This window comes from Globicephala melas, chromosome 4 (genome assembly GCF_963455315.2).
Source record: "Globicephala melas chromosome 4, mGloMel1.2, whole genome shotgun sequence".
Lineage (NCBI taxonomy): Eukaryota > Metazoa > Chordata > Mammalia > Artiodactyla > Delphinidae > Globicephala > Globicephala melas.
This window is the reverse complement of record NC_083317.1, coordinates 123935014-123944861: the sequence shown is the minus strand read 5'-3', so window position 1 is coordinate 123944861 and position 9848 is coordinate 123935014. Positions and strand designations below refer to the sequence as shown.

The following is a 9848-nucleotide window of genomic DNA, read 5'->3' as shown; positions in this document are numbered from 1 at the left end:
GAGTCTGTGGAACAACGAGGCTAAAAGGTGAAAGATCTAGTTCTCTTCCTGGTCCTGCCACTTCCAGGCTGTGTGATGTTGGCCAAGTCTCTTAACCTTTCTGGTTATATATAAGAGAGCTGAGGAGATAGGCTGAGAAGTTACTTACTTAAGGTTAAATACTGAGTTAAATGGTCAAGCATGGATTTGGATCTGACCTGTCGACTTCATGGAATAGTGGTGAGAATCAAATGAGATGGAGTAGGTGAAAGAGTTCTGAAAAATAGAAACCACCATGCACGTTCAGGGTGTGGATTTGCAGATACTGTGGGAGTGAGAAGAGGTGATAGCTAAGAGATAGCCTGGTGGGGGTGGAGGATGGGGGGAGGGAACTGGGTGAAGGTAGGTCCAAACAGGTTACAGAAGATATTCCTCCATCAAAGTGTTATAAATGACAGGAAAAGGCCTCAATGTCCCCAAATCTTTTACTACTGACAGGACATAAGGTTTCAATCCCCATCAAAATGAACAGGCCACTTGGAGGGGTGTTACTTTACGCTCTTATGAGATATTTAAACACCTTAATGAAAGTGAAAAATCTATTCCAGGGGACTTCCCTGGTGGCGCAGTGGTTAAGAATCCGCCTGCCAATTCAGGGGACACGGGTTCGAGCCCTGGTCCGGGTAGATCCCACATGCCACGGAGCAACTAAGCCCACGTGCCACAACTACTGAAGCCCGCGCACCTAGAGCCCGTGCTCCACAGCAAGAGAAGCCACCACCATGAGAAGCCCACGCACCACAACAAAGAGTAGCCCCTGCTCCCTGCAACTAGGGAAAGCCCGCGCATAGCAACGAAGACCCAATGCAGCCAAAAATTACTTAATTAATTAATTAAAAAAGAAATCTACTCCAACACTGATTTTTAAACTTTGTAAAAACCCTGAACCACAGTAAGAAATAGGTTTCGCAGAGAGACCCAGCTCACACACGTTATAAAACTGAAACAGAAGTCTTACGTGTAATGCACTTGGAAATTTTCTATTCTGTTTTCTTTTATTCTGTCACTGGAAACCAATGCTCGTTTTGACACAATAGACAGTGGGTCTTGACTTCCAGTTTTAAAAGCATTGTACCAGAAGTTTTCATGGGAGAAGAGGAGGAAACATAGGGTCCTGGTGCTGGGTAAGGGAAGAAATAGAGATATGGCCCCCAAACATGACTCAGGGAGCCTCAAAGATGAACTTTTTACATTTTTCTAGGGCCTGATTCTTTGAGGAGTAAGAAAAAAGAGCAAAAATCCCAAATTCACCTAAATGAGTGAGGATGGGCCACTGAGCAGTAGCCTCCAGGCTTGATTCTCAGAGGTCCTGATCTAAACCCCATACCATTAACCTTTATTGAGCCCTTCTTATACATCAGACATTGCACTAAACACTTTATATAAGTGATGGGACAAAAATTAAGCTTGAGTTCTCCCTGATTTTCCTTTCTTCCTGCTCACTAAGAAGAGTTCTGGCTTTGCCTGTTCAGTTTGTTTTCCTGCCCCATCAGAAGAAGAACTGGACAGAAGTAGAGGGACTGGAAGAACACTGGTTAGGGCTGGAGAAAAAGCTTTGTAGGGAGCTTGGGAGAAAGAAGGGGAGGCTAATGCTGTGGGGTATAAAGGGCTTGGATATGAGGGGGAAAAGGCTGTTAAGAAGAATTGCAAGGGCCTCTGTATGATATTTGAGAAATGCAAGTATTGAATATAAGTTAACTTGAAGTTACTTTTTGGTGACTGGGCTGGATTTCTCAGACTATAACATCATCCTGACACTGGCCCAGGTGGGTCATGGACTTAATAGGGTTACATAAGCACTATCTTATTTAATCTGCATTACAAACCCATGAGGTGGTGGTGTTTTTTGGTTTTGGGTTTTTTCTTTTTTTCAGACTAGAAAAGGAGGCTGGTATAGGCTAAGTAACATTAAACTCATATAGCTAATAAATTTGGGAATATACTCCCCAAGTTGATCTATAGGTAGAACACGATCTCCATCAAAATCCTAGCTGGATTTTTTTGCAGAAATTGAAAAGATAATCCTGAAAATCATATGGAAATGCAAGGGATCCAGAATAGCCAAAATAACTGTGAAAAAGAATAAAGTTGGTAGACTCATACTTCTGAATTTCCAAACTTTTTATGAAGCTACAGTAATCAAAACAGTGTGGTGCTGGTGTAAGAACAGACATCTAGATCAGTGGAACAGAATTAAGTGTCCAGAAATAAACTAATATTTGTGGTCAGTTGAGATTTGACAAAGGGGTCAAGACAATTCGTTGGGGGAAAGAATAGACTATATTTAAATAACTTTTAAAATTCTAGATCTGTTTTAGATATACAGAATTCTTGTGAGAATAGTCTTTTCAACAAATGGTTCTGGAACAACTGGATATCCATGGGCAAAGAATGAATTTGGATCCCTACCTTACATAAAAATTAACTTCAAGTGAATCATAGACCTAAATGTAAGAACTAAAACTATAAAACTCTTAGAAAACTCAGGTGTAAATCTTTATGACCTTGGGTTAGACAACAGTTTCTCAGATGTGACACCAAAAGCACAAATGATAAAAGAGAGGATAGATAAGTTGGACTTCATCAAAGTTAAAATTTTTTTCTCCGTCAAAGACTACTATAAAGAAAATGAAATACCTAGAGACAGGGAGATGTATTTGTAAAACATATAACTGACAAAGGCTTTGTATCCAGAATATATAAAGAACCCCTACAAGTAAAAAATAAAAAGACAAATAATTTAATTAAAAAATTAATAAAGGATTTGAATTGTCTAATTCTCCAAGGAAGATATACAAATGGCCAATACGTTCATGGAAAGATACTCAACATCATTAGTCATTAGGGTAATGCAAATCGAAACCTAAATGAGATACTACATCACACCTAGTAGGATGGCTAGAATCTAAAACACAGACAATAAGATTGTTGGTGAGGATGTGAAGAAATCAGAGCTCTCACACATCACTGATGGGAATGTGAAATGGTACAGCTCTTTGGAAAACAGTTTGACAGTTTTTCAAAATGTTAAACATAGAGTTACCTTATGACCCAGCAATTCCACTCCTTGGTATCCACCCAAGAGACATGAAAGCATATGTCCACTTGTACTCAAATGGTCATGGAAACACTATTTGTAACAGCCAAAAATGAAAATAATGTGTTCATCAGCTGATGTATGGATAAACAAAATGTGGTTATAGCTACACAATGGAATATTATTTAGGCATAAAAAGGAATGAAGTACTGATATACTCTACAACATGGGCAAACCTTAAGAACATTATGCTGAATGAAAGAAGCCAGACACAAAAGGCCACATACTGCATGATTCCATTTATACGAAGTGTCCAGAAGAGGCAAATCTACAGAGACAGAGAGAAGATTAATGTTTGCCCAGGACTGCTGGGAGGTGTAGGCAAATGAGGAATGACTGCTGGTGGGCACAAGGGTTCTTTCTGGGGTGATAAAAATGTTCCAACATGAAGTTATGGATCACACGCTTCTACAAATAGACTAAAATCCATTGACTTGTACACTGTAAGTAGGTGAACTTTAGGGCATATAAATTATACCATAATAATAAATTGTTTTTTAAAAAGTGATTGAGATGAGAAAAATTGGAGGCAGCAAATACAGACAAGTCTTCTAAGTTTTTCTTGTTTTTTAACGTGCCAGTATATAACTGCATTTGTTGTACCAAAGAGGAGGGTTCTCCAGATGGCGTAGAGGTTAGGGGTGTCACTGCACTTACATCTCTGTGTCCTCGAATAGATGTTTTGCCCAGTTCTCTGATTTTATCCTCACTGTTAGAATCAACCCCAGAGCATACAGTGCAAGGAGCTGCATCTCACTTAAGCTTATTCGTCATTTCTCCTTTGCTTTATCTTTCTCCTCACATTATCCTGGTCCCACAAGGTAGACTGAAAAAGAATCAGACTCCATTGGTCTAATGAGAGAAATAAATCCCCGTGTATATGAAGCAAGCAAGGCCATGGAGCCTTTGGGGAAACAGCAGGGAGGTGCCCAGGGGCATTTTCTGCAGAGAGAAGAAAAGCATCAAAAAGCCTTTGCCAGAAATGCCTGGAACTTAAAGCGCTCTCCTCAGCCCAAGGTCAGGCTCTGTGCGGACATTGACAGTGACCCGGGTTGCTGCTGCCCTGATCCAAAGCACGTGGCTTTCTCTCTTCTGAAAGTCACCTCTGCTAATTCCTCCTGCCTGGGGAGTCAGACCCCACAGCACAAGTGTAAGTCCTCAGAGCGGCAACTGGCAGCAGTTCCAGGAACAAAGTAACGGCGTCCCCAATGATCAGAGGGATTGATTTCCTGAGCCCAGGAGAGGGATCCCGTGACCAGACACCCTGCCCCACAGCGGAAAGGAGAGCCGCGGAGTGGCATCATTGAGGAGGCCAGAACCTCTCTGCCCACTGCCACAAGGAGCTGGAAAGTCCTGGCTTTTATCTTCCTCTTGGAATCATGGAAAAGTACAAACCACAGAATCATGAACCACAGGGGGAGAAGGTACCTCCAAGGTCATTCTTATCCAGGGCCCAGATACCCCCATAAATGGATGTTCTCTTGCTGCCAGCCCTCCTCGCCTTGGCTTGAGTACAGCCACTGATGGGACTCTCACTCCGTCCCAGAAAGGCAGCTGATTCTTGGTAGGGCGGCGCTCAGGGCAGTGACTGCTGTTGTCAGGTCCAGCTCCGTTTCCTGTCACTTCCAGCCCCTCCTGGTGCTTTGAAACCACGTGGCAGTTCCAGCTCTTTCTCCAAGTCTCGGGGTCTTTGAGAACGCTCTCGTGTCTTTCTTCCCCGTTGTCTTCATGTCTGCCGCAGGCTTGTACCTTTAGCTGCACTCACCCTCCCACCCACACTCCTGAGGCCAGGGGGCAATAAAGACAAGTCTGGGCCTGGCTCCTCTGAGCTTCTCTGTCCACTGTGCTCTCAGACACTGCATCCACCACGCACCACCGGACCTCCCTAGCTTTGTCTTCTGGTTCTAGCTCCTGACCGCCGCTTGAATCCGACCAGACCTGCCCGCCCCCTGCCCCATCCCCCTGGCCACTCTGAGTTATCCAAGCTTCAGACATCGTATTGACCCATCAAAAGAGCTTGAGGCCTACTACCCTAAACAGATCATCCCTAATTGCTCCGCTATTTCCTCATAGGATTTGGTTTCAAGCCCCATCATTACCCTCATTTCCCCTCACCTGGACAGGCTACTTCTGGTCAATATTCATTCGTTTGCTCAGCCACTCAGCATCATGGTTGAGAACACAGGATTTGAGATCAGATGATGCAGACTCCGCCACTAACTAGCTATGAGACTTTAGAGAAGTGTCTTAATCTCTCTGAGCACCTCATCTGTAGAACTAGGAATAATAAAAGTACCTCCTTCATAGCTTTGTCATGATAAAAATAAACGAAATAATCTCTAAAGCACTTAGCACAGAGGCTCTAACATTCACTGCAAGTATTCGATACATGTTCTTTACTATTTTATTTTAAAATGATCATTCACTTATACATCATGTGTTTACTGTGCCCCGTGGCAGGCACTGGGATATAAATCCCCCTCTTAAAGAGAGGGCCCCCCCTTCAATCCAGGATGTACAAGCTCACACTGCTAGCCAGGGAGCAGAGCGCGGAGGCCCAGGGTCATGGTGCGAAGGCAGAGAATAGACAGTGAGCTCTGCTTGCTGCCTAGGGTGGGTGACAAGAGCACTCGCTACCTTTCCAGGTCTCTCTGAGTACCACGGCAACTCCCTGCGTAAGGTGGTACCACAGGGAAGCGGGGTGGGGGGGGATGCTGGAGGGTGAGGTGAGAAATCCCCAGAGAAATACCCTCCCCTGCTTCTTCTTTGGCAGAGAGCGGCCATGCCTCTGCCATGCAGGAGGGCGATGTCCCCTGGGGAGGCCTTGCTGAATCTGCCTGGGATGGTTCCGGAAGTAGGAAGGGCGGCCGGGGGTGGGGAGGCGGCAGGAATGTTCTGGCCTGCTGCACGTCCAGGCGAGTGTCCCGAGAGGAGGGCCTCTGGACATCAAAGATTCCTTTTGTCCCCTTCCGAGTGGCAGGGCAAACCGGCCACTGGAGATGACTCAGGCCTGGCCCTGACGTCACCCACACCCGGCCACTGGCCTCCCTCTGCAGCCAGGAAACTGGCTGGGGAGTGGCACTCGCAGGCTGCAGCAAATCTCAAAATAAGGAGGCAACTGCCTCTCTCCTCCTCCTCTCCATCGCCCCACAGCACACCTTTCTTTTCTTTTCTGCTGCTGCTTTTTTTTTTTTTTTTTTGAAGCCTCACGGAAGGTTTTACTTATAGATCAACTTTCAAAATGTAGGAAGTCAGAATGGGTGACATCATCAGAAAGATATGTGGAGCTGATCTCGACAAGAAGTGAAGAACCCAGAGCAAGAAGGCGGTTATAACTCCTGAGTCCAGGCAGTTGGCAGCGTCTGGGTTTCAGAGGAGCCAGCGCCTCCGAGTAAGTGAAGGCCACCCCCAGACCCCCTCACTCAGCACCCTTCACTGTGGGGCGCCATCTTGTTCCCTGACACCTGTGTCTGGCAGGCCCCAGCCCGGAGGGGGGGATGAGGGCTGCATCTGGGAGACCCTCCAAATACGGCACCAAAGGGATCTCTCTGATCTTTTTCTTCTCCACAGGACCAGACAAGAATGCGTTTCCTCTCAGAAGAAAAAAAAAAAAACATATATATATATATACACACACACACACACACATATATATAAATCTGTGTGTGTGTGTATCTGTGTACACACACACACACACACACACACACACTAAGGCTGAATTCTGGGGAAAATGGCCCACGTCGTGCCTCCCACCCCGTCACTGCTCTTGTTTTGTTTCCTCTTCCTCCTTCTGCCCTAGTGCTCTGTTTTGGACAGCCAGAATGTTTGTTCAGTTCTGAACTATTTGCTTCCTGGATCTTATACCAAGTAATCCGACACAAAAATAAACCCTGTTCTAGGCAAATACGTGCCCTATGCCGTCAAATGGTATTTTCGCACCTAACCTGTTAAAAGATGGCAGCTCTGGTAAGAAAACGACCACAAGCAGCTGCCTTTACCCAGCGTGTTTCTGGTTGCCTGTGGTTGTTCTGGTGTGTACACCTCCACTGTCTCACTGCCCCGTTTACAGAGAGCTTATTTTCATTTCTACGTGTGCCATCGCATCTGGGATGATATTAAGCACAAAGACAGATTATATTGTATCTTTGGTGTCTGTTTTAATTTCACCTAAAGAAATCTTAAGTTTTTGCATAGCCTATAATTTTACAAGCTCTGGAAGTTTCTACCCAGGAGAGTTAAATTCCCGAGAGAAAAGTTTTAACGTGTACATAAGAACTGCAGAGCACACAGAGATAGAAATCATGCCCAGTTCTGGCTTCCAAAGTCATCTCCTGAGTCATTATCTAGTCTTTGTACAGCTTACTTAGCAGAGGAGAATTGTTCTTTATAAATTCAGTTTTATAATGATGGGGTGGGAGGGTATTTTAAAATGTATCTTATGTTATGAATGCAATAGGGAAGCTCGTTGCTTACTGAAAAAGAGTGGCAGATTCCTTTACAAACTGAAAACACTCTTTGGAAATGAACCACGGCACACCAATATACCTGTTTTGTAGGTCTTACATTTTACTTTTTGTTTTATTTTCGTATATCAGGTTGTCTTGAAGTGAGGCTCTGCTAAACCACTCTTCTGGCTGTAAGAGCTGAATGCTGTGACCATTAATTTGGTGAGTGTCATTTGTCCCTAATGGCTGCTTAGTTTACTAAATCTATTCTTTTGCTTTGCAGTAAGGTTTAAGGAAAGGGGAGAAGGCACAGGGACTTCTGCACACAGTGATAACAGCTGTATCAAAGAGGGTAATAGGAATAGTTAAGATAGGCTAATTGCTGTAATAGACCGAAAAATGTATAATGACTCAAACATAATAGTTTATTTCTTGGCCTTGTAACAGTAGAGGTTAGTGGGGCAACTCTCTTTCATGCATTCATTCAGAGACATGGGTTGAGAGAGGCTCCACCTTCTGCAGTATGTGGTTTCCAAGGTCACCTGGGACTGTTTCCACTTCCCAGTGGAGGAAGAAAAAAAGAGTGTGAAAAGGTGCACATGGAGACTTTCATGGCCCCTGCCTAGAAGTGGTGCACAACACTTCTACTCATACTCTATTGGCTAAAATGCCAGTCACATGACCACATCAGACTGCAAAGAGGTCTGGGAAATGTAGTCCCTGGGGTGGGGAGCAGCCCCTTGCCAGTGACAGCTCAGGAGAACTTCTGGAGAAAAGAGGTAGTCCTCTCTGGCAGAGCATAATAAGGAACTTAGAGATGCTCAAGGATAGGACAGCAGAATGAAGCAGTGGGAGAAATAAACAGTGATCAGGTATTTAGAATTCTCTAACAGACACTCTTAGGTAAAGAGTGGGCAAGGAGCAGTGGGTGAGATTTTTCAAGATGCCTCGGTCCATTCTGACCCTAAGCATTTACATGAGCACCATCAGGCCACCAGTGGCCAGTGAACCACGAAGGACATTCTTCCCCCCTTTTCCCCCCCACAAGGTCCTCTTAGTCTAGGACCATTCTGGCTCAGTTTCCTGGTCCTGGGTCTAGTCATGGTTGTTTGAATTGTCCAACAGAATTCTGTTCCACCAGTGGTCACTAGGAAAGCTCATGGTTTCTTTAACTCATGGTTCTGTCTGCTCTTGGGGGTGTTGGGAAGCTACCCTCCTCCAGATCTTGGCATGCTTTTTAATATTGGGAGGTAGTGGAGGGAATTCCTGACAAGATGGGATCTTCAACTCAAGTTATTAGAGAAACATGTAAAAGCAGAAATGGCTCTGGCTGGGGAGATTAATGCTCCCCAAAGGATTTGATATATAATTCTAGCTTTTTCTTTTCAGGAAAAGTTGCAAAACATTTACTGAAATAATGAGTGGTAAGGTTATAAGCCCTGTCTGAAGAGCCCTGAACTAATTTGATATTTTATGTAGCCTTTCACCACTGTTGGTCTTAGTGCAATATCCCCCTCACTGGTAAATATCAGAAACCATATGGTGGTGCCTTTATGATGTTCCCAAGGCATCATAAAGACCTCCAATAAAAATAGACTATATGAGCTCACTTCAACAGCACACACAGTGTAAAAATGGACTCCAGTCCTTGCCTGAGCTGCCTGGTACCTACTTCTCTAGTTTTGTTGTCAATATCTGACTGGACAGTCCGGTTTCTGATTATATTTTACCCCTGGACTTGACATTTCTGGCACTCACACCCACACCCTGAAGAATATACATTGTCCATTGTGCGGGAAGACCAGCTACTGGCTGGTTTAACACAGCTCTCAGGCTCTCATGCAGCCTAACGTCTGGCCTCATCTCCTATTACTGCTGCCTCGCCTCCGCCCAGCCCCCTCACATCTGGAGCAGGCTAAGGAGGAGTGGAATAGAAAAACAAGTTACGTATTGCAAAAGTGCTTCAACCTTTGAAAGTCCATTTTCTTGGTTTGGTGGGTCCCAGAAGTGTCTACTGAGCAGAGAGAGCTGGCTGGGCTAGCGGAGTAAACTAAAGATAAGACCAGCTTGAACGGGAGAGTACAGTGCCTGTAACAAGGGAGCAGCCAGGAGGAGTAAGTTGAGAACAAGTACCAGGTTTCAAAAGCTGGAGCCAAGTGGGGACGATCTGTTGCTGCATGTACAAGCCTAAAGGAGTCTGCTAGGAAGGGCAGGGCCAAAGGCCATGGTCAAGGAGGAAAAGGAGTCGGGTCCATTCACTGGGGAGA

The 9848-nt window shown here is 44.8% G+C and overlaps 1 protein-coding gene across 4 annotated transcripts in view; it reads left to right on the top strand.

Annotated features, from left to right (window-relative positions):
* Window positions 1-6383: 6383 nt before the first annotated feature.
* The window catches only part of ZBTB38 (zinc finger and BTB domain containing 38), a 75907-nt gene continuing 72442 nt past the window's right edge, over window positions 6384-9848 (top strand). For all 4 annotated transcript variants that reach the window (XM_030873336.3, XM_060298542.2, XM_030873337.3 and 1 more), the window contains exons 1-2: window positions 6384-6527; window positions 7732-7803. The gene's annotated coding sequence lies outside the window, so the exon portion shown is untranslated. The remainder of the gene's footprint in view (window positions 6528-7731; window positions 7804-9848) is intronic.